This window comes from Lepidochelys kempii, chromosome 2, assembly GCF_965140285.1.
Source record: "Lepidochelys kempii isolate rLepKem1 chromosome 2, rLepKem1.hap1, whole genome shotgun sequence".
In the NCBI taxonomy this organism is placed as follows: Eukaryota; Metazoa; Chordata; order Testudines; family Cheloniidae; genus Lepidochelys; species Lepidochelys kempii.
In genome coordinates, this window is record NC_136381.1 from 22656662 (window position 1) to 22676222 (window position 19561).

The 19561-nt window shown below is 43.6% G+C and overlaps 1 protein-coding gene across 7 annotated transcripts in view; it reads left to right on the forward strand.

Moving 5' to 3' along the window:
* Nucleotides 1-19561, forward strand: part of ZHX1 (zinc fingers and homeoboxes 1) — a 43401-nt gene that overhangs the window by 8938 nt on the left and 14902 nt on the right. Inside the window, exon 4 of one of the 7 annotated variants that reach the window (XR_013635286.1) lies at nucleotides 4201-4937. The exons of the other annotated variants lie outside the window; for them this stretch is intronic. The gene's annotated coding sequence lies outside the window, so the exon portion shown is untranslated. Of the gene's footprint in view, nucleotides 1-4200; nucleotides 4938-19561 lie in introns of those variants that run through there. 7 annotated transcript variants of the gene reach the window in all.

Consider the following 19561-nt stretch of genomic DNA (forward strand, 5'->3'; position numbering starts at 1 on the left):
AACTGATTTGATTATTTTACATCAGATGTTATACGATACAATTTGAGGTTTGAGGTTTCTTCGCCACCTCTCAGTATTATGCCGTTTGGGTCTTTGAAATAAGAGTGGATTCTGATTTCCTTGGGCAGCTTGCATTTTCCTAGTTCTTTTTCTGTTGCTTTTTAAATGTGAACTGCAATGGTTTTAAAGTAAATACAGAATCTGTTTATAACATTCTAGGGGCCTGCTCCTGTTGAAGTCAATGGTGAACTCCCTTTAACTCCAGTGGGAGGAGGATTGGACCCTAAAGCATGAGCAAGCTGCACAAATAGATTCAAATTGCCAGTATATTTTAAAACAATCTTTAAAGGGACGTTATTGGGTATTTTAAATTTTTTGTTTAAAAAGAGTACAGATCTAATTTTAATAGAAATGTTTGCATAAAAATAACAAGAGATTTTTTTTTCACATTACCCTTCCTGTGCAAACTTTGCAGCATTATGCTAGTGCATGAGAACCAGTCATTATTCTATTTTCTGTATTCAGTGTAACAAAAAAAGTGAATTAAATGCAAAAAGTATGGCACGTAATAATTAAAATAACTAATTTTTTTTTTCAGTTTTCACTATTCTGCTGTTGTGCTAGTAACTTGGGTAATATAATTTTTGAAAAACAAACTTCCTTATTTTAGAAAAATTATAGCATCAGGTTAAAAGGGATTTCCTCTTTTACTTTCCTGTCAGGACCTAAGAGCAGGGTTCTCTTGTTCTCCTACAAGAGTTGGTCATATGAACAACAGCTACTCTGTTTTAAAAAAAGGATGCAGCCCCCTGTATTGCCTGAATGTTAATGATGTCATCAACTCTTTCATAAAAACATGGAATCCTGAACTCAGGTCTTGACAAGTACTCTGTTGCCTTCTTAAAATAGATCTATTTTATACTGAATATAGCTAAACTTAAAAATATATTAACTGTAAATGTTTAAATTCAGATATTTTTTTCCAGATAAAAAATTTTCTTCACAGGTCTTGTTTACATGGGAGCTGTATCGGTTTAACTTAAACCGATTTTTAAACTTCTTTAGTTAAACTGGTGTCCTGTGTGGATACTCTTACTTCAGTTTAAGGCCTTGTCTGCACTTTAAAAGTTTTTCCATTTATCTGTGACAGTATAGTTGCAGCTGCAAAAACCACATTAGATGCAGTTATAAGAGTATAAAAGTGCTTATATCGATATAATTTATTCTAATTTGTGAATTGAAATAAGATATATTGGAATAAAGCACCTTATACCAATATAACTGTTTCTACATGAAGGCTTTTATGAGTATAATTACCTCAGCAAAAATCACATACCCCTTGCCAACATAGTTAAGTTGGTAAAATTTCAAATATTTAGTTTAAAGCTGTTCCCAATTGACTTGAGCAAAACTGAAATACACATGTCCACACAGGGCTTTGCACTGATTGAACTAAATTGGTTTAACTAAATCAGACAACTTTTTCATGTAGACAAGACCACAGTGGAATGCTGTGGCCCTGTCTACATTACAGCTGTCTACACTACTATCTTAAAATAAATTTGTTACTACCATGATTGGCTCTAAACATGGTTTATAGCCACACGCAATGCAGATAATACTCAGTGCCAGATTCTGTCACATATTGAGTAGTCCATTATTCTTCAAGAAGTCCCATTGAAATCAATGGGAGTACTCATGGAGTAAGGTGGCAGAATCTGGCCCTCAGGTGCTATGGCAACTAATTGTCTTTTGCCTAAGGCAGAGCTTATTTTGGCATGTGGTTGTCTTATAGTAACTTTTTTTTCCTGAGTGGAGGGGGACCCCCTGCCTATGCAACCGGTTCTGGTAGATCCTTCTTCCTTCCGTCTCTCTGAAATAGGGTATCCCAGAATGCACTGCCACGTGCTCTGTTGCATGTTCCCCGGACATTTTGTCCTATACTGAGACACTGTAATACCTGCCCAGATTTTTCCAGAGTGCATATGTAGATACTCTGTTAGAGAACTAAAGTATGGAGAGAGAAACTTAATTGACATGTGGATGCATTCTGAAAAAGGCTGCTGTGTGGACCATATTTTCTTTACCAGGTCAGAGGAGTATATCCCAGACTGGATCTGAAAACACACCATTGTACCTGTAGTGTGGACAGACTCTGTCTCTTCCCAATAGATAGGGTACAGTCCTGCTCTAGCATGGAGGTGAACTAGATGATTTGCTAGCTCTTGTCCATCTCTGATTTCTGTGATTCTGTTTGTAACTTTAAGGCTACATGTATAATCTGTTAACGGTTCAGTATAGAAAATATTTTTGTGTTGACTTCATAAAAATCAAAGATCAAATCATAATCTCTATTTTCTGCTTTGTAGAAAGCGGGGAGACTAGTCTTGTGGTCAAGTAGATAGGGGGATCAGAGCGGTCTACCTTGCTCTGGCCGCTAGGATCTTGTGCAAGTCATTTAACTTCTCAGTCCTTCAAAACAGGGCCAATCATGTTAATTGGTTGTGTTTGTAGCCTGGCTAGTATGCGTTCAAACACGTTAGCCTGCATTTTAGCAAGCATTAAGAGGGCTTTTCAATCCTATTGAGCTAATTTCACATGAGCTAACACAATTGAAAAACATCCTTTTTGCCTGTCAAGAGAGGGTCTAAGCGCCTACATTTTCCAATCTGCCCTGGTCTACACTAGGACTTTAGGTCGAATTTAGCTGCGTTAAATCGATGTAAACCTGCACCTGTCCACACGATGAAGCCCTTTATTTCGACTTAAAGGGCTCTTAAAATCAGTTTCCTTACTCCACCCCTGACAAGTGGATTAGTGCTTAAATCAGCCTTGCCGGGTTGAATCTGGGGTACTGTGGACACAATTCAAGGGTATTAGCCTCCGGGAGCTATCCCAGAGTGCTCTATTGTGACCGCTCTGGACAGCACTCTCAACTCAGATGCACTGGCCAGGTAGACAGGAAAAGAACTGCGAACTTTTGAATCTCATTTCCTGTTTGACCAGCGTGGCAAGCTGCAGGTGACCATGCAGAGCTCATCAGCAGAGGTGACCATGCAGAGCTCATCAGCAGAGGTGACCATGATGGAGTCCCAGAATTGCAAAAGAGCTCCAGCATGGACTGAACGGGAGGTACAGGATCTGACCGCTGTATGGGGAGAGGAATCCATGCTATCAGAACTCCGTTCCAGTTTTCGAAATGCCAAAACCTTTGTCAAAATCTCCCAGGGAATGAAGGACAGAGGCCATGACAGGGACCCAAAGCAGTGCCGTATGAAACTTAAGGAGCTGAGGCAAGCCTACCAGAAAACCAGAGAGGCGAACGGCCGCTCCGGGTCAGAGCCCCAAACATGCTGCTTCTATGATGAGCTGCATGCCATTTTAGGGGGTTCAGCCACCACTACCCCAGCCGTGTTGTTTGACTCCTTCAATGGAGATGGAGGCAACACGGAAGCAGGTTTTGGGGATGAAGAAGATAGCTCACAGCAAGCAAGCGGAGAAACCGGTTTTCCCGACAGCCAGGAACTGTTTCTCACCCTGGACCTGGAGCCAGTAAACCCCGAACCCACCCAAGGCTGCCTCCTGGACCCAGCAGGCGTAGAAGGGACCTCCGGTGAGTGTGCCTTTTAAAATACTATATATGGTTTAAAAGCAAGCATGTGAAAGGATTAATTTGCCCTGGCATTCGCGGCTCTCATGGATGTACTCCCAAAGCCTTTGCAAAAGGTTTTTGGGGAGGGCAGCCTTTTTGCGTCCTCCATGGTAGGACACTTTACCACTCCAGGCCAGTAACACGTACTCGGGAATCATTGTACAACAAAGCATTGCAGTGTGTGTTTGCTGGCATTCAAACAACATCCGTTCTTTATCTCTCTGTGTTATCCTCAGGAGACTGAGATATCATTCATGGTCACCTGATTGAAATAGGGTGCTTTTCTTCAGGGGACACTCAGAGGTGCCCATTCCTGCTGGGCTGTTTGCCTGCGGCTGAACAGAAATGTTCCCCGCTGTTAGCCACAGGGAGGGGGGAGGGTTGAGGGGGTAGCCACGCGGCGGGGGGAGGCAAAATGCGACCTTGTAACGAAAGCACATGTGCTATGTATGTAATGTTAACAGCAAGGTTTACCCTGAAAGAGTGTAGCCACTGTTTTATAAAATGTGTCTTTTTAAATACTCCTGTCCCTTTTTTTTCTCCTCCAGCTGCATGTGTTTCAATGATCACAGGATCTTTTCCTTCCCAGAGGCTAGTGAAGATTAGAAAGAAAAAAAAAACGCACTCATGATGAAATGTTCTCTGAGCTCATTCTGTCCTCCCACACTGACAGAGCACAGACGAATGCGTGGAGGCAAATAATGTCAGAGTGCAGGAAAGCACAAAATGACCAGGAGGAGAGGTGATGGGCTGAAGAGAGTAAGTGGCGGGCTGAAGACAGGGCTGAAGCTGAAATGTGGCGGCAGCGTGATGAGGAGGCAGGATTCAATGTTGAGGCTGCTGGAGGATCAAACCAGTATGCTCCAGTGTATGGTTGAGCTGCAGCAAAGGCAGCTGGAGCACAGACTGCCACTACAGCCCCTGTGTAACCAACTGCCCTCCTCCCCAAGTTCCATAGCCTCCTCATCCAGACACCCAAGAACACGGTGGGGGGGCCTCCAGCCAACTAGCCACTCCACCACAGAGGATTGCCCAAAAAACAGAAGGCTGGCATTCAATAAATTTTAAAGTTGTAAACTTTTAAAGTGCTGTGTGGCATTTTCCTTCCCTCCTCCACCATCCCTCCTGGGCTACCTTGGTAGTCATCCCCCTCTTTGTGTGATGAATGAATAAAGAATGCATGAATGTGAAGCAACAATGACTTTATTGCCTCTGCAAGCGGTGATCAAAGGGAGGAGGGGAGGGTAGTTAGCTTACAGGGAAGTAGAGTGAACCAATGGGCGGGGGGGTTTCATCAAGGAGAAACAAACAGAACTTTCACACCGTAGCCTGGCCAGTCATGAAACTGGTTTTCAAAGTTTCTCTGATGCGTACCGCGCCCTCCTGTGCTCTTCTAACCGCCCTGGTGTCTGGCTGCGCATAATCAGCAGCCAGGCGATTTGCCTCAACCTCCCACCCAGCCATAAACATCTCCCCCTTACTCTCACAGGTATTGTGGAGCGCACAGCAAGCAGTAATAACAGTGGGAATATTGGTTTCGCTGAGGTCTAAGCAAGTCAGTAAACTGCGCCAGCGCGCCTTTAAATGTCCAAATGCACATTCTACCACCATTCTGCACTTGCTCAGCCTGTAGTTGAACAGCTCCTGACTACTGTCCAAGCTGCCTGTGTATGGCTTCGTGAGCCATGGCATTAAGGGATAGGCTAGGTCCCCAAGGATAACTATAGGCATTTCAACATCCCCAACAGTTATTTTCAGGTCTGGAAATAAAGTCCCTTCCTGCAGCTTTTGAACCAGACCAGAGTTCCTGAAGATGTGAGCGTCATGTACCTTTCCCGGCCATCCCACGTTGCTGTTGGTGAAACGTCCCTTGTAATCCATCAGAGCTTGCAGCACTATTGAAAAATACCCCTTGCGGTTTATGTACTCGTCGGCTTGGTGCTCCGGTGCCAAGATAGGGATATGGGTTCCGTCTATGGCCCCACCACAGTTAGGGAATCCCATTGCAGCAAAGCCATCCACTATGACCTGCACATTTCCCAGGGTCACTACCCTTGATATCAGCTGATCTTTGATTGCGTGGGCTACTTGCATCACAGCAGCCCCCACAGTAGATTTGCCCGCTCCAAATTGATTCCCAACTGACCGGTAGCTGTCTGGCGTTGCAAGCTTCCACAGGGCTATCGCCACTCGCTTCTCAACTGTGAGGGCTGCTCTCATCTTGGTATTCATGTGCTTCAGGGCAGGGGAAAGCAAGTCACAAAGTTCCATGAAAGTGCCTTACGCATGCGAAAGTTTCACAGCCACTGGGACTCGTCCCAGACCTGCAACACTATGCGGTCCCACCAGTCTGTGCTTGTTTCCCGAGCCCAGAATCGGCGTTCCACAGCATGAACCTGCCCCATTAGCACCATGATGCATGCACTGGCAGGGCCCATGCTTTGAGAGAGATCTGTGTCCATGTCCTGGTCACTCACGTGACCGTGCTGACGTCGCCTCCTCGCCCGGTATCGCTCTGCCAGGTTCTGGTGCTGCATATACTGCTGGATAATGCGTGTGGTGTTTAATGTTTTCCTAATTGCCAAAGTGAGCTGAGCGGCCTCCATGCTTGCCTTGGTATGGCATCCGCACAGAAAAAAGGCGCAGAACGATTGTCTGCCATTGCTCTGACGGAGGGAGGGGCGACTGATGACATGGCTTACAGGGTTGGCTTACAGGGAATTAAAATCAACAAAGGGGGTGGCTTTACATCAATGAGTATTTCAGGCAGGACTTCACGGAGGGTTCCAATAAGAAGTGGTGCACCTAAGTAATTGTTCCTATTGGAACAAGCAGGTTGGTCTGGTCTCTGATTGATGTATGGCTAGATTTACCTCACTGCACCTTCTCTGTGAGTGACTGCAGTGTGACCTAGAGGAATGAGTCCCCTAGACGGGGGAGGGGCGGAAGCAAATGAGTACAAAACAAATCTGGTCTATTTCTTGTTTTGATCCACTCCATCTATCTTTTACATCTTTGGCTGGCAGCAGACGGTGCAGAAGGATTGCCAGCCATCCACATCTCGTGGCTGCTTGGCAGAAGATTGTGCAGTAGGACTGCTAGCAATCCGTTTTTCCTGCCTGCTCACCATAAGACGGTTCAATAGGACTGACTGCAGGACTAAAGAGAATGACCTGGTCAAGTCACGCCAAATTTAGTCCCTGCGCCCATGTCTGCCCAGGCGCTCCTGGCCAACGTGGCCAAGAGCACCTCGGACATGACGATGACGGCTACCAGTCCTACTGTACCGTCTGCTGCCACAAGGCAATGGGTTGATGCTGCTGTGTAGCAATGCCGTACCGCGTCTGCCAGCACCCAGGAGACATAGGGTGACGGTTACCTGAGCGGGCTCCATGCTTGCCGTGGTATGGCGTCTGCACAGGCAACTCAAGAAAAAAGGCGCGAAACGATTGTCTGCCCTTGCTTTCACGGAGGGAGGGAGGGAGGGAACGGGGGCCTGACGATATGTACCCAGAACCACCCGGGACAATGTTTTAGCCCCATCAGGCATTGGGATCTCAACCCAGAATTCCAATGGGCAGCGGAGACTGCAGGAACTGTGGGATAGCTACCCACAGTGCAACGCTCCGGAAGTCGACACTTGCCTCGGTACTGTGGAAGCGCTCCGCCAAGTTAATGCACTTAATGCACTTAGAGCATTTTCTGTGGGGACACACACACTCGAATATATAAAACCGATTTCTAAAAAACCGACTGCTATAAATTCGACCTAAATTTCGTAGTGTAGACATACCCTCTGTGAAAAGGGGCTGATAAATTCTCTCACAGAGGTGCTGAGACTTAGTAATTCAGTATCTATAATGTGCTTTGTGATTGTTGAAAAGTTCTTACGTGGAGAATGTAGGATGTGTGACATTTATACATGTGGAGCATGGAGTGCTGCCTATTAAGGTTGCCTATTGCTTTCCATTATAAACCCATTTTCAGTTTACTTTAAATTTCTGATAGTTGGTCTCTTCTTGGGAGGTTGTTTTTTTTTTCCCCCTGGAAATTTTGGTCCAGAAAGTTTAATTTGTTTCAAGAGCAAAGTTAATGGAGGCGAAAACAGGGAGTTTTTGTCACTGTAAGTTTCCCCCCACCTTTTTCTGAACAGCTCTAGTGCCTTGGGTTGGAAGTAGAAACTATAGTTGAAATTTGGCAGAGGAATAGCACAGGTCAGAGAAGTGCTTTCCACTGTTCCTGTAAAAATATGACCGCCACATAATAGCCATTCTTGCATATGTGATAGTTTGTAGAACATTTAGTTGTTCTGTTTTAATCATAGTATCTCAAAATTGGAACTGTTGTTACATTACACAGAATATTCTTCCAGACTGCTCTAAAGCCTTCACTATTATTCCAAAGTGATGTCATGCAGCTATAGCTCTATTTGTGGTGCAGGCAAAATGGGTCCTCTTCCTTTATCTGTCTTGATTCTTATATTGGCAACTATCACTATGGTATCTGAAATGATGCTGCTTATGTACCTGCAAATGCCATTTTTTGTAGAAGAAGGAGCACCAAGTTGGGAGCCAGGAGTCCATGCGTTCTTGTCACACCTATTCCACTGACAGGTGTGAAGGATTGAAAAGTCTACAAAACTGTTGTTATTGAGCAAGGTTTAACACTACTGCTCTAGGAGAAGGCAAATATCAGTACATAGACCAACACAGGTTGCAGAAAGTCACTGCTGTCAGCGTTCATTTCCAATATAGCAGGCATATCTCATTCAGTTAGCCACACTGCCTCTCAGAAAAAATGGGAAATCTGTGCTTAGTTATGCTATTGGTAAAATGGAGCTACTTCTGTATGCCCATCTTCTCAAACTGCATTGAGATCAACAGATGAATAAATACTGTGTAAATGCGCAAAGTATTGTTTTGTTTTGTTTTTAAAGAAAAATTTCAGTAGTCCTAACTCTGAATCCCTTGTTCTTGCCACTACACTGCAATCCCTTACCAAAGCCAGGAATGGACCCAACAATCCTGATGTCCACATTCTCCTGCTGTCTAGAATATAGTTGCACATGAAGGACTTTCTTCTATTCATTTTTCTTTTAAAAAAATACAGACTGGATGATGTAATTATCCCTTCTGGCCCTAAACTCTGTGGGGAAGGGGAAAAAAAAAAGAAAAAGAAAGAGAAGCTGCTCTTATGGGGCCTGACCATTAAAATGAATGAGTCTTTCCATTGCCTCCAAGGGGCTTTATCTATTAGGCTCCTAGCCCCCAGTCTCATCACAGTTCAGGTGGTGGCTTGGCAATCCCTTACTGCTTGTGCTAAGAACATAAGAACAGCCATACCAAAGGCCCATCTAGCCCAGTATCCTGTCTGCCAACAGTGGCCAATGCCAGGTGCCCCAGAGGGAATGGACAGAACAGGTAATCTTCAAGTGATCCATCCCCTGTAACCCATTCCCAGCTTCTGGCAAACAAAGGCTAGGGACACCATTCCTGCCCATCCTGGCTAATAGCCATCAATGGACCTATCCTCCATGAATTTATCTAGTTCTTTTTTGAACCCTGTTATAGTCTTGGCCTTCACAACATCCTCTGGCAAGGAATTCCCAGGTTGACTCTGCGTTGTGTAAAAAAGTACTTCCTTTTGTTTGTTTTAAACCTGCTGCCTATTAATTTCATTTGGTGGCCCTTAGTTCTTGTGTTATGAGAAGGAGTAAATAACACTTCCTTATTTACTTTCTCCACACCAGTCATGATTTTATAGACCTCTATCATATCCCCCCTCAGTCGCCTTTTCCAAGCTGAAAAAGTCCCAGTCTTATTAATCTCTCCTCATACAACAGCTGTTCCAGACCCCTAATCATTTTTGTTGCCCTTTTCTGAACCCTTTTCAAATCCGGTATATCTTTTTTGAGATGAGACAACCACATCTGCACACAGTATTCAAGATGTAGGTGTACCATGGATTTATATAGAGGCACTATGATATTTTCTCTTATTATCTATCCCTTTCTTAATGAGTGCCAACATTCTGTTCGCTTTTTTGACTGCCGCTGCACATTGAGTGGATGTTTTCAGAGAACTATCCACAATGACTCCAAGATCTCTTTCTTGAGTGGTAACAGCTAATTTAGACCCCATCATTTTATATGTATAGTTGGAATTATGTTTTCCAATGTGCATTACTTTGCATTTATCAACTGCCATTTTGTTGCCCAGTCACGCAGTTTTATGAGATCCTTTTGTAGCTCTTCGCAGTCTGCCTGGAACTTAGCTATCTTGAGTAGTTTTGTATCATCTGCAAATTTTGCCACCTCATTGTTTACCCCTTTTTCCAGATCGTTTATGAATATGTTGAATAGGACTGGGCCCAATACAGACCCCTGGGGGACACCACTATTTACCTCTCTCCATTCTGAAAACTGACCATTTATTCCTACCCTTTGTTTCCTATCTTTTAACCAGTTAGCAGTTCACGAGAGGACCTTTCCTCTTATCCCATAATAGCTTACTTTGCTTAAGAGCCTTGGGTCAGGGACCTTGTCAAAGGCTCTCTGAAAAATCTAAGTACACTATATCCACTGGATCCCCCTTGTCCTCATGCTTATTGACCCCCTCAAAGAATTCTAGTAGATTGGTGAGGCATGATTTCCCTTTACAAAAACCATGTTGACTCTTCCCCAACAAATTATGTTCATCTATGTGTCTGACAATTTTGTTCTTTACTATAGTTTCAATCAGTTAGCCCGGTACTGAAGTCAAGCTTACTGGTTGTAATTGCCGGGGTCACCTCTGGAGCCCTTTTTAAAAGTTGGCATCACATTAACTATCCTCCAGTCATTTGGTACAGAAGCTGATTTAAATGATAAATTACAGACAACAGTTAGTAGTCCTCCAGTTTCATATTTGAGTTCCTTCAGAACTCTTGGGTGAATAGCATCTGATCCTGGTGAGTTATTACTGTTTAGTTTTTCAATTTGTTCCAAAATCTCCTCTGACACCTCCATCTGGGACAGTTCCTCAGATTTGTCACCTAAAAAGAATGGCTCAGGTTTGGGAATCTCCCTCACATCCTCAACCGTGAAGACTGATGCAAAGAATTCATTTAGTTTGTCCGCAGTGGTCTTATCGTCCTTGAGTTCTCCTTTAGCAGCTTGATCGTCCAGTGGCCCCACTGGTTGTTTAGCAGGCGTCCTGCTTCTGATGTACTTAAAAAAATTTTTTTTATTACTTTTTGAGTCTTTGGCTAGCTGTTCTTCAAATTCTTTTTTGGCCTTCCTAATTATATTTTTATACTTAATTTGCCAGAGTTTATGATCCTTTTTATTTTCCTCACTAGGATTTAACTTCCACTTTTGAAAGGATGCCTTTTTGCCTCTCACTGCTTCTTTTACTTTGTTTAGCCATGGTGGCTCTTTTTTGGTTCTCTTACTAAGTTTTTTATTTGAAGTATACATTTAAGTTGAGCTTCTATTATGGTGTCTTTAAAAAGTTTCCATGCAGCTTGCAGGGGTTTTACTTTTGGTGCTGTGCATTTTAATTTCTGTTTAACTATCCTCATTTTTGTGTAGTTCCCCTTTCTGAAATTAAATGCTACAGTGTTGGGCCGCTGTGGTGTTTTCCCCGCCACAGGAATGTTACATTTAATTATATAATGGTTACTATTACCAAGCGATCCAGCTATATTCACCTCTTGGACCAGATCCTGTACTCCACTTAGGACTAAATCAAGAATTGCCTCTCCTCTTGTGGGTTCCAGGACTAGCTGCTCCAAGAAGCAGTCATTTAAGGTGTCAGAAACTTTATCTCTGCATCCCTTACCTGAGGTGATATGTACCCAGTCAGTATGGGGATAGTTGAAATCTGCCATTAATATTCAGTTTTTTATTTTATTTTCAGTTTTTTATTTTAATAGCCTCTAATCTACCTGAGCATTTCACAGCCACCATCACCATCCTGGTCAGGTGGTCTGTAATATATCCCTACTGCTATATTCTTATTATTCAAGCATGGAATTACTATCCATAGAGATTCTATGGTACGGTTTGGTTCATTTAAGATTTTTAATTCATTTGACTCTATGCTTTCCTTCACATATAGTGCAACTCCCCCACTAACACGACCTGTTCTGTCCTTCCAATATATTTTGTACCCTGGTATTACTGTGTCCCATTGATTATCCTCATTCCACCAAGTTTCTGCAATGTCTATTATATCAATATCCTCATTTAATACAAGGCACTCTAGTTCGCCCATCTTACTATTTAGACTTCTAGCATTGGTATATAAGCACTTGAAAAACTTGTCACTTTTTAGCTGTCTGCCATTACATGATGTAATTGAATGGGATTTTTTTTCTTTTGACTGTTTCTCATCAGATCCTACCTGTATTTTATCTTCCATCCTCTCCTCCTTATTAGGACATAAGGAATCTCCATGTAGAGATCCTCCCCTAAAGGATGTTCCTGTCCAAACCACATGCTCCTCTGCACTTGCTGGCTCCTCCCAGCCCTTAGTTTAAAAACTGCTCTACGACATTTTTTATTTTAAGCGCCAGCAATCTAGTTCCATTTTGGTTTAGATGGAGCCCATCCTTCCTGTATAGGCTCCCCCTTTCCCAAAAGTTTCTCCGATTCCTAATAAATCTAAACCCCTCCTCCCTACACCATCATCTCATCCATGCATTGAGACCCTGCAGTTCTGCCTGTCCAACTGGCCCTGCATGTGGAACTGGAAGCATTTGAAAGAATGCTACCATGGAGGTCCTGGACTTCAGTCTCTTACCTAGCAGCCTAAATTTGGCCTCCAAAACCTCTCTCCTGTCCTTCCCTATGTCATTGGTACCTACATGTGCCACGACCACTGGTTCATCCCCAGCACTACACACAAGGCTATCTAGATGTCTCGAGAGATCCGCAACCTTCGCACCAGGCAGGCAAGTCACTATGAGTTTCTCCCAGTCATTGCATACCCAGCTATCTAGGTTTCTAATGGTGTGCATAAAGGCTCTGCAGCTCTATGAATCCTGCAACCATGCTTAATTAGAGAGCACAAACATCTGTTCATTACAAAATACAGCAGTTTGTGAATCTGGGGTGTTATTGTTAGTGTAAAGAAATGAAAAAAGATGCATGACAATGATCAACAAATTGAACAGAACACTAAAAAAATAGGTCCATATATATCAATGTGACTCTTACATACAACACTGCTTAGCTTTTTTTACTTAATTTTTTTCTTTGCTTTGTTTTTTTGGGGGAAAAGGGGAGCGCTTTTGGGGGGTTTTTTTGTTTTTGTTTTTTAAATATGGGAGTGTTGTGGTTTCTTATCCCATGTTCAAATTTGAGATTCAGGATGTCATTGGCAAGTCTTCTAAAAATAAACTCCTTGCCTGAGATGACACCACATTGCTGATTGACTAATATTGCGGCTTATGAAACAAAAAGTTATTTTCACTTCTTAATTGGTGCAACTTCTCTTACATTTCATGAAAATTTCAATTTAGATAAAGTTTCTATTAATGGTGAGTGGGGAAAATGAAAATTGCAATAAACTTGGAAATATGCGCAGAGTGCCCCACTAACTGACATTCAGCACAGAAAAAACGTTTTAACTTTTAAGAATTTATGCTGTAAGTGTGAAAGGTCCCTAGAGGCCTCCTAATTCAGCAAGAAACTTGAGCACATGGCTAACTTCAAGCATGAGTAGTCCCACTGAAGTCAATTCATGTGCTTAAGCAGCTTGTTGAATCAGGGCCAGAGCTCTGTTAGAGGGGGAATTTTGTGAAAATTTCTGGCCCTTGATTCAGTTTTACTTTGTACTTCATCTTTAAGCAATAGTGTCCTCAGAGCCAGGCAGGCAGAACACCTGGAGGAATTGCCAATATAAGAGCAAACTAAAGACAATTAATTCAGCCCGTCAATAATTGATAAAAGATGACCAGCCTGGTGATCATCGATACTATTAAACCATGAAAATACAGGAAGTGTAAGGAATCCTACTACTCAGGATTGACAAGTTGAAATGTTATAGGCAACTTGACAGCTGGTAAATTAAAACAAAAAGTGAAAAGTAGTTTCAGGTACTTCAGCGCCTCCTGAGTCACATACTAACGTTTCTGTTTTTACAATCACATTTTGGGTTGGTTTGTTTCTTGTTTTTTTTAAATTCTCTCAGCCCATGCTAGGTGAAAGTTCCATATGAGCAGGGAGACATGATTATTCACAAAGTAAACAGTATGAACACAGGGAGGAAAGAAATCTTCATTTCTTGCAATGTAAGCTGTTTCTTGTTGAATGACCAGATAAAAATTCCGATAGAAATGTGATTCCCCCCCCCCCCCTTTAAATAGATTTCCTCTGTAATTCCCATTTTATTTTCCCTCAGCTTCTTACCTGTAGGAGGCAGCAGGCTTCTGTCTGTTTCAAAAATATTTATATGCAGCTTCACCGTTCACCCAACTTTTGACATTAACTGAGAACTTTTTGACACTTAAAATAATAGGAAAGGGTTAACTGGTAATGTGAACAATTTACTTTTTTGTTTTCAGTTTTCTGAACGTAATTTTTCACAGCAATTTCTCCTTCAGCTTTAACAGTTAAGGTTGAAGGCTGTGAACCTGCAAGGATTTTTCATATGCTGTAACTTTGAAGTCAGTGGGATTATTCGTAGTGCATAAAATTAAGCACATGTGTAAATCTTTCCAGGACTGTGGCTCAAACCTGAAAGTTCAAGGTAAAATTACAAAAGTAAGGCGTTTTTAGCAATGAGTAAAACTTAAGGGATTAAAAGACCTGATATTTTTTTAAGGCATTTAAGCACCTAACTCCCATTTAAATCAGTGGGAGATAAGCACCCAGATACGTTTAGAAAACTGACTTCAGTAATTTTCATCTGCTGTTAGCAGCATTGTGTCAAAATAAATACGATTTTCTGAAATTACTTTATCCTTTTAAAAAATCTTATCTAATGTGGTCGACGGTATGTAAGCACACAGCTTTCTTTATTTCATAGAACTGCTTGCACAAAGAAGCATGTTGCTTTCCTGGTAAAAAGGCTAGAGGGATGGCATAGTATGTTTAAATGTAGGCACCGCAAACCAAAATAGAGACTTGGGGCTAAATTCTGCACTCACTTATAACATGTACCACTTGAGAATTGGACTGTCAGTATGTTGGTAAGACTCTTTGGGTAATGTCTACACTATGAAATTAGGTCAATTTTATAGAAGTTGATTTTTAGAAATTGATTTTATACAGTCAATTGTGTATGTCCCCACTAAGCGCATTAAGTCAGCGAGTGTGTCCTCAATACTGGGGCTAGCATCAACTTACGGAGCAGTGCACTGTGGGTAGCTATCCCAAGTTCCTGCAGTCTTCACTGCCCATTGGAATTCTGGGTTAAGCTTCCAATGTCTGAGAGGGCAAAAACATTGTCGAGGGTGGTTTTGGGTACATGTTGTTAGTCGCCCCTTCTTCCCTCCCTCCGTGGAAAGCAACAGCAGACAATCGTTTCGCGCCCAGTCAGCTCACCACTGCTGTTGTGAGCATTGTAAACACCTCGTGCATTATGCTGGTGTATGTGCAGAACCAGGCTAAGAGATGCTAGCACGAGGACAATTGTGATGAGGACATGGACACAGATGTTCCTGAAAGCATGGGCTGTGGCAATTGGGACATCATGTCCCAACCAGTGGGGCTGGTTGATACAGTGGAATGCTGATTCTGGGCCCAGTAAACAACCACAGATTGGTGGGACCGCATAGTGTTGCAGGTATGGGATGATTCACAGCAGCTGCGAAACTTTCGCATGCATAAGGCCACTTTCCTCAAACTTTGTGCGTTGCTTTCCCCTGCCCTGAAGCGCAGAATTACCAAGATGAGAGCTGCCCTGATAGTTGAGAAGCAAGTGGTGATAGCCCTGTGGAAGCTTGCAATGCCTGACTGCAACTGGGAATCAATTTGGAGTGGGCAAGTCTACTGTGGGGACTGCTGTGATCCAAGTAGCCAATGCAGTCACTAACGTTCTGCTATTAAGGGTAGTGACTCTGGGAAATGTGCAGGTCATACTGGATGGTTTTGCTGCAATGGGGTTTCCTAACTGTGGTGGGGCAATAGATGGAACACATATCCCTATCTTGGCACCGGACCACCTTGCCAACCAGTATATAAACCAGAAGGGGTACTTCTCAATGGTGCTGCAAGCACTGGTGGATCACAAGGGACGTTTCACCCACATCGACGTGGGATGGCCAGGAAAGGTGCATGACGCTTGCATCTTTAGGAACTCAGCGCTGTTTGAGCAGTTGCAAGAAGGGACTGACTTCCCAGACCAGAAAATAACTGTTGGGGATGTTGAAATGCCAATAGTTATCCTTGGGGACCTAGCCTACCCCTTGCTCCAATGGCTCATGAAGCTATACCGAGGCAGCCCGGACAGTAGTAAGGAGCAGCTCAACTATAGGCTGAGCAAGTGCAGAAGGGTGATAGAATGTGCCGTTGGACATTTAAAAGCTCGCTGGTGCTGTTTGCTGACTAGGTTAGACCTCAGCGCAACCAACATTCCCATTGTTATTGCTGCTTGCTGTGTGCACCATAATATCTGTGAGAGTAAGGGGGAGACATTTATGGCGGGGTGTGAGGTTGAGGCAAATCTCCTGGTGGCCGATTTTGAGCAGCCAGACACCAGGGCAATTAGAAGAGCACAGCTAGGCGTGCTGCGCATCAGAGAGGCTTTGAAAACCAGTTTCATGACTGGCCAGGGTACGGTGTGACAGCTGTGTGTGTTTCTCCTTGGTGCAAGCCCACCCCCTTTGTTGATTTTAATTCCCTGTAAGCCAACCACCCTCCCCCCTTCAATCACAGCTGGCAAAGGAAATAAAGTAACTATTGTTTTGAAACCATGCATTCTTTCTTTCTTAATTAAAAAAAAAATAGTGAGATAACTGACAAGGTAGCCCGGGTGGGGTGGGGTGTGGGAGGAGGAAAGGACAAGGCCACATTGCTTATTGTAGCCACACTACAAATCAAAACTATTTGAATGACAGCATTCTGTTGGTTGAGCCATCCTCTGGAGTGGAGTGGCTGGGTGCCTGGAGCCTCCCCACCCCCCGCCTGCATTCTTGGGCGTCTGGGTGAGGAGGATATGGAACTTGGGGAGGAGGGCAGGCAGTTATACAATTAGCCTCAGCATCGCTTCCTGCCTCTGTTCTTCGCGCTCACTTAATGCTTTCCTGGCCTCTGCCACTGAATGCGTCCATGCATTAAGCTATGCCCTATCAAGTGCAGGAGGACTGCATGAGCTCAGAAAATATGTCATCACAGGTGCATTTTTTTCGCCTTCTAATCTGCCATAACCTCAGGGATGGAGATGATAGGGGGAGCATAGAAACATTTGCACCTGGGGGGAGATAAAAAGGGAGAGTAAAATTTAAGATGTTACATTTCTGAGAACAAAAGGGAGACTCTTTCACAGTGAATCAAGCAATTCACAGCACACATGCTTTAGGTACAAGGTCGCATTTTGCCTTTTATGTTGAGCCCCTGCCGGTATGGTGACATATCTCACACAGCTGGCAACAGAATTCGGTTCCCAGGCAGCCATAGTAAGCCTTTTGGTACGCGGGGTTGGCTTCTTCCGCCTTCATAACATGTGGGAATGGTTTCAAACTGCAGTGCCATCCTTTCCCATAGCAAGCAATGGCAATTGGGTTTCACATTTAAAGGAGGAGCTGCGGTTTTCGGGTGGATGTGCAGCACACAACTCCCCCCACCCCACCTCATGGCTATTCTCTGGGATGATCCCTTCACCCCTCCCCCCACCACGTGGCTATTCTCCGGGATGATCCCTTTTAGCCAAGCGCAAACAACCCAGCATGAACGGGGTCCTTTTACTGTTCCCTTACAAAAATTCCCCTATTTCAACCATGTGACCATGAATGATATCACTCTCCTGAGGTTTCAGAGTAGCAGCCATGTTACTCTGTATCCGCAAAAAGAAAAGGAGGACTTGTGGCACCTTAAAGACTAACAAATTTATTTGAGCATAAGCTTTCGTGAGCTACAGCTCACTTCATCGGATGCATTCAAAAATAAAGACCAAATGTTGCTTGAATGCGACCAAAACCCAGGACCATTCGCTGCCATGCTTTGTGCTGCAATGATTCCAGACTACTTGCTACTGGCTTGGCGTGGTAAAGTGTCCTACTGTGGAGGACAAAATAAGGCAGTCCTCCCCAGAAACCTTCTGCAAAGGCTTTCAGAGTACCTCCAGGAGAACTTCAGGGAGATGTCCCTGGAGGATTCCCACTCCATCCTGAGACACATTTACAGACTTTTCCAGTAGCTGTACTGGCTGCGAATGCATCCCAATTCTTCAGGGAAAATCAAACATTAAACACTATTGCTTTTAAACCCTGTACTGTAGTTACAAATGTGCACTCACCAGAGCTGTCTTCTCCGGCTTCAGGGTCGGGGATCCCGCCTTGGGAGGGTATTGGCTCCAGGGTGATGAAAAGGTCATGGCTGCCAGGGAGAACAGATTCACTGCTTGCCTGCTGTGCATTCTCCTCTTCCTCCTCCTCATCCACAAAATTCTCCTCCCTGTTGTGTGAGACTCCCCCCTTGCAGGTGTCCACGGACAGTGGTGGGGTAGTGGTAGGGTCCCCCACTAGAATGCCATGTCGCTGATCATAGAAACAGCATGTATGGGGGGCTGACCCAGAGTGACCGTTTGTCTCCTTTGTCTTCTGGTAGGCTTGCCTGAGCTCCTTAACTTTCACGCAGCACTGCTGTGTGTCCCTGTTGTAGCCTCTCTCCACCATGCCCTGTGCGATTTTGGCATATATATTAGCATTTCTTCTTTTTGATCGGAGTTTGGCCTGCACAGATTCTTCTCCCCATACAGCAATCAGATCCAGTGTCTCCCTTTAGGTCCGTGCTGGAGCTTGTTTGCAATTCTGGGGGGACTGCATGGTCCGCTGAGCTCGCCATGCTGACCAAACAGGAAATGAAATTCAAAATTTCCCGGGGCTTTTACTGTGTACCAGGCTAGTGCATCGGCATTCAAAGTGCTGTCTAGAGCGGTCACATTAGAGCACTCTGGCATAGCTCCCGGAGGCCAATACTGTGGAATTGCGTCTGCACTACCCCAAATTCAACCCAGTAAGGTTGATTTTAGCGCTACTCCCCTCGCTGGGGAGGAGTACAGAAATGGATTTTAAGAGCCCTTTAGGTCGACAGAACAAGGTTGGTTGTGTAGATGCAATCATTTTAAAATTGACCTACCGCGGCTAAATTCAACCTAACTCCGTAGTGTAGACCAGGCTATGGCAGCCCTGTGTGAAAGAACTGTTATGTTTTGTGATCTAGAAGAGGGTAACATTTTCAAAAGTGACTTGGGCACTTGGGATCCTAAGTCTCATTGAAAGTCAGTTGCTCAGTATTAACAGTTGAGGTAAGGGCCATGCTAAAATTTTGGGAGTAGGGTGAGCTCAAATTAGACATGTAGGATGCGAGTTTCAGAATCAGTCAGTTAACCTGACTGATCCCATTGAAGTCCATAGGAGTTTTACTATTGACTTCAGTGGGAGCAGAGGTAGGCCACTGGCTAAGTGTTTTTGACACTTACCCATAAACTCTTAAATACAAATTAAAGTATTTTTCAATATTGCCATCTCTTTTTTTTCTAAATGTAAACTGTGTTTCAAAATGTTTTATATTTTATCTCGTGGTTCTAAATTTAGGGGGGAAATTATTTTGGAATATGATTTTGTAATGTTCTGTTAACATTTTATTTTATTTATTTTTTAGTCTATCAGCCTACCCATTTCATTCTTTTTTTTCCAATCCAAGTAAATAAGCTAATGTCGGATATGCTCAAGTGCGTTTTTTATCATTCTGATGAAAGGAAT